The sequence below is a fragment of the Thunnus albacares genome, chromosome 5 (genome assembly GCF_914725855.1).
Source record: "Thunnus albacares chromosome 5, fThuAlb1.1, whole genome shotgun sequence".
In the NCBI taxonomy this organism is placed as follows: Eukaryota; Metazoa; Chordata; class Actinopteri; order Scombriformes; family Scombridae; genus Thunnus; species Thunnus albacares.
This window is the reverse complement of record NC_058110.1, coordinates 4,862,298-4,868,299: the sequence shown is the minus strand read 5'-3', so window position 1 is coordinate 4,868,299 and position 6,002 is coordinate 4,862,298.

The following is a 6,002-nucleotide window of genomic DNA, read 5'->3' as shown; positions in this document are numbered from 1 at the left end:
TTATGCATTGTTGCTTTCGACCCTGTCCCAGGACGAAAGTAACACACACATGGGTTTTAAGTAAGAGAACAGTATAAACTTGAATTGTATATATTATAAATAAAATAGAATAAAATAATCAATTAAATATGATTTTCAGTTTCATCAAATGTTTTACAACCACAGTATGAACAGTATAACTTTTAAAGAAAATGTAACAGTATAACAGTGTAAAACTAATGCATATCATTTGCTGTATCACTAGATAAATTCTCTTTTTTATTCATTGTCACAGATATAGTGCTTTGTGCCCTCAGTACTTGTGGGACCAGAGCAGACAAAAGAAACACTGCACCCACACTTCCACAGGCAAGGATGAGCTGAACGCCTCCCCACACACAAGACATTCTTCATCCTTGACCAGGAAAACTGTAGGTGCAGTGGTTCGATCATAGTAGAGCCTGCTGTAACACACAGTGTGATCGCATTAGCGGCAGAATGAAAGAAACAGCTGTTACTATTGTCCTGACGATGACTCCTGACAGTTAAACCTGACTTGCTTCTATACTGGAAACTTTGACATGACAAACTTCAGGATGTGTTAAAGTACTAAATAATCTGTCAAATGATCAAGACTATGACACATGAAACATGGTCAAAAACAGCTTTTGAGGTAAAACACTGTGAAAGTATCACATATCTACGTGATTTTTTGAGTTCTGGTAAGTGTTGTGTGCTGTATGTGCTGACAAAGTTGGTCATATCAAACTTGTATGGACTTGGCGAAAATCACTTTGTTATATTCACCCCGTGTTACTTTCATACTGGTTTAAGCCCACCTCAAAACTGAGGAAAGTTTGTTTACAGGTGTTGGGGAGTACTGCTGCATATGTTTAAAAATTAGTATAAACCCTTTTGTTTCTCCAGAGGGAGCTTTGTGAATCTGACAAATTGCCGCAAGTGATGTCACTTGAGTCAGTACACCCAAATTTGTACAGCTGAATGAATCAAGTCAAGTTGCATTGTGGGTGATGTAGGCGCCAGGTTTTGACAAGGAAGAGGAACGCATTAAATAAAAAAGACAATCTCTCTGGTTATGTTGCATCGATTTTTACCCTTTAAAAAAAACAACAACTATCTATTAAGAATAGATACAATGTCACAATAGCATGAAAGTGTACTTAGTTACTTTCCATGACTGTTGGTCTGTGTATGTGGATGAGTGTTTGACTCCAGCTCGCTCTGTCTTTTTCAGTCATGTGTGTTCTTGTGTACGCATTTTGTCTGTGATCATAGCCACAGCTGCATGCTTTTTCTGTCTGGCCTTTTATCATCCCTTTTAAGTCTCTGGCCCTACATCATCATCCCCTCCATTTCTTAGGCAGGTGTTGGGGTGGAAGTCGACAGATCTCCATGGCCCATCCAGCATGAAAAGCCCTCTCATTAATTCTGCAGAGAAAGACTCGATCACTGAGCTCCAGACCCTTTACTGCTGAGAGCAGCCTTTCCCCATACGCATTGATTTCTCTGGCCTGTTCACCCTTTGCTTCCTCGCTCTCTCTCTGTCCAGGCCAGCTCAGCACACACACTCCTCCACACTGAATCATCTAAATATCATAATACAGCCCATGATGAATGCTAACTAGACAGCAGCTCTTGCTTTGATTAATGAAGATACCGCACTGATTCACAACAGTAGACCTGTCTCCTCACAGCTGAAACCACAGATAACTATTCAGTGGGTATTAGTCATGGTTAACCAGGCAGCAGCTTCTTACAGGACAAATTAAGTAGCTTACTGTGGACGTAGAGGTACGATGAGACCGCACACTACACACACACACACATGTTGTATACCCACAAAGGCACACGTATGACAGTGAGACTACATAATGTACAAGGCTTTTGAAGCCAGTTTAATTACACTTTTGCCAAGGTCTGATGGTCTCTGCACTGAATAGAACACCGGACAGCTTGTTCTCACATTGTTGGGCAGTTAGTAACTCAGTTATTCTTGTGTTTTGTTTTTCTCCTGAGTTTGCAGCTCCTTTCAAAACAAATCATTAATCTTTATTGCTTCCATATTTTATGGCTGCATAGCTTTTCTTATTTTCTGGAAAAAAAATTCTAATGACTTATACAAGTCTGTCATCAGTAACTGGCTGCAAAATAATATGCATTTCCATTATTGGGAGCCCGCATGCTCTCAGACAGGAAAGCTCAAAAGTAATATTATCCTTCTGGGTATACTTTACGTGACTGAGGGAGTGAGAAAGAAAGAAAAGAAAATGTGTTTGTTTTCCCCTTGCTAAATATATAGTGACCTTTGGGGAAAAAACATATCCCACCTTTCCGCTAGTGGCTAAAGAGACCACAAGTGTTATTTTTTCCCATGAAATGAAAGGAAAACCAAAGCCTCTGACCCAGTCCTGAGAAATAACTCAACTGAAACAAGCAGTGTCTGCTTTAAAATATACATTAATGTAATGTATGAAGCTGGGCACTTAGTGAATGTCTTTATTTATTTGTCTACTATATGTATTTGTTTGTTTCTTTATTTCCATTTCTCTCTATATATATTTATTATTATATATATTTAGCTGCTTTCCTTTTTTTCATGTTTTTGAGACTTCTTCTTTTTGTTGGCATTTTTGCTTTTAATAAATATGTCATAGAAGTGACGCAGACACGAAATTGTGAATGAGAGAGGGGAGTATGACTTGCAACAAAAGGTCCCCAGCCGGAATCAAACCAGGGAGAGTTACACTGTATGGTATGCACATTGACCACTAAAACACCTGGTTTTATTCTTTTTTTTTTCTTGATTGTGTTTTGTGTATTTGATGTACAATACATCCTTGCCCCTTCATTTTATTTATCTATCTTTAATATGACTTCTCTATTTGTTTTATCTTCTTTTATTATTGAGTATTTTATTCTACATCATTTTTATTTTCATTTTATTTCACTGTAGTGTTGAAATGTTTTAATCTTGATTTTCCCACATAAGGAACTTTTTTGTAAGGTATTGTATAAATATTTTTTTTTAAATTAATATCTGGTGCAGTATGTGATAAAGATCACATGGTGAAACCTTAAAGGAAACCCTGCAGGACTAACAGGGGGCCATGTAGGGCAGATTGTGTTGAATTCACGCATGCGCTGGAAAGCTCAAATGGTCAGTGGGACAGTGATGATGACAAAGTGCCTGCTTGTGATCTATATGTCAACCATACTGTGTCTGTCAGCTGAACCAGGGTAGCTTCACACTTGTAGACTAACATGTGATCACCTGATAGACAGAAAATGCTAAGCTAAGAAAATTAAGTTGGTCAGTTGTATCATTTTTCTTGTTTGGTATTTGTTTATGTTAATCGATGTGAATATTTTATGATAAAAAAAACATGAAATCATTAGTCATGATAACAGGACTTTATTAAGATGTTTGCCTCTCCTGATACTGTTAAATGCTCCCTTTATTTATTTATTTTTTACATACATATGTGTATGTAGGTAATTATGAAGAACGATCTCAAAAGCAACACATACTTGAAAATAAATAAGACAATCAATTTGGAAAGGGGGATTACAATCTGAAAAAAATAAATCTTTGAAAGGTAAGAATAAGCTAAATCTTAGCTCAGCTAAGCTAAAGATGATGGATGAATGAGAATTATATTTCTCATTCATTATATTTCTTTATATTATATACTGATAACTAATATACTAATATATACTTACTTATATATACTATACTATATATAAAATATATATTACTTTATTATTTAGTCCCTGAGAAGCCCTTGCTAGCATCAACAGGAAATCATCAAAATAGTAACATAAACAACCAAACTATTCAAATAAAGATGACAAAAACAGTACATAAACAAACTAGAGAAAGATATAGATAAGATAAATCTGATTATTTGACAGCATATGAAATGTTTGGGAGAATACTTTTCTCCAAATCATCTTAATTATAAAAGGGTTGGATTGAAAATATTTCATTAGGTAGTTTGAAGGTGATACAGTATATCAATACTAGTATAGTCTGTGGGACTGGAATGTACAATTACTGTATCTAAATTAGATTCAAACATATACGATGCATCCTCTGTTGTTAAGCATATTTAACAGTCATTCATTACTTTTTTTACACACTGAAAACTTAAATCAAGCTAAAGACTAACAACTGTACACCAACCTCATACAGCAGAGGTCTGGTGATGCCTGATAAGAAACTCTGGACAACTCTGCCCTCCAGTGGTGATTGCAAGACATGGAATCATCTAATGTCAATGACTGATAAAACCAACAAACAGCCAACAAATTAGTGTACTATCACAAATAATGAAGTCATAACCAAAATTGCAAAGTTCAGAACATACCATTAACATTAAAAAAGCCCAAAATTCATTCAATTAATGTAACTGGTACTCTAAACACCATAACCAAGCATTAGGATGGAGCAAGTGATGCAAGTCTAATTAATTGCCTTTAAAGCTTAAAGATTGATGTAATATTTGATCATGTTTGACATAAAATTTTCATGAAGTCCTTTCTAGTAATAGTCTAGCTATACCCTGTGTTGTACGCTGATGAGTGACCCACTATTTGTGTGACCTTCCAGTTAACATTTGTCTGCATGGTTAACAGTGTGCAGAGACTCCTGTCATTAGGAGCTACAATATTTTCTATTCCTTCATGCTGTTTCTGTTTCTGTAATTATCTCCTCTTATTTTTTAAATTGTCAGATTTTTGGATAGTTAATTAAATTTGAACCTCATTAAAATATATCACAACTAATGATATTTATATTTATTGTTACGGTTTTAGTTATAACTACAACTATAGGATGGATTGCTATGGCATTTTGTACAGATATCCACAGCGCCCAGAAGATGAATCCTACTGATTTTGGTGATCCCCTGACGTTTTCCTGTAGTGCACCAGCAGGTCAAAGTTTTCACTTATCCTTTGAAATATCTCAACATTTACAAGATGGAGTGGTGCCAAATTTTTGTGCCAATATTCAGGGCTCTAAATTAACTAATTTCCTCAGTGTCCTGCAACTGTCCAAGACTTAACAACAATTGTCCCAAATTGAAGTTTTATTTTTTTCATTCTATAATTGCTTTTCATTTAACCTTTAGACAATTACAATAGGTTGTACACAATTACATAAATTTTGACCGTGCAATTATTATTTGGACACTTTCATGTACCGCTCATTAGATTACATGTAAGAGAACACATGTATTTTCAATGACCAATATGGTGCAGCTAAATTAGCATGTGCAACTTTCTGGCACAGACTATATATATGTGTGTGTGTGTGTGTGTGTGTGTATTGTTACAGGTTGGCTCCTGCTTGCAACAAGAGGAAACTCATACAAACATCACTTAGGAACATAACCATCAAGTGAACATGGAAATCAGTCACATCTCTTGTGCCAGCAGTGTGTGGATGAGTGTATCATGTGGTGAGTGTAAAAGTAAGAATCAAAAAATTAGGAAAAAGGGGTGAGCTTGAGTGTCCCCAGGGTGTGGCATGGGGATAGAAGGAGAACCAGAGCAGGGCTGCGGTCGAAAAGTACCTCCTATCGTCTTTTTCAATACACTTTTCCTTGACCTCGATGGAAAACGTCACAAGGTCAAGGAAAGATATGAAGGAGAATTCATAAGGACTTAGAAAAAGACAACTGCGGTGCTGAGAGAATCCAACTCCACTTACATTGGGCTACGTAATTATGCGATGGCAGATGTTATTGATGTGAGTCTGCTGTGGTGAAACTACAATGTTCTGAAGATGGACTACAAAAAGCGCATCTTACATACTTCGCCCCGGTTGTTCTCACCGTGTTGTTTCATACAGGCTATAAACTTGCACAACACAGTGAAAAATATCACTTCATTATCAAAGTCAGAATTGAATTAAAAAAAAAAAAAAAAAGGCTACCAGTCACAAAACTGAAACGAACTTGTCAATTTGAGAATGCTTACTCAAGCTCACCCTCCTGAAT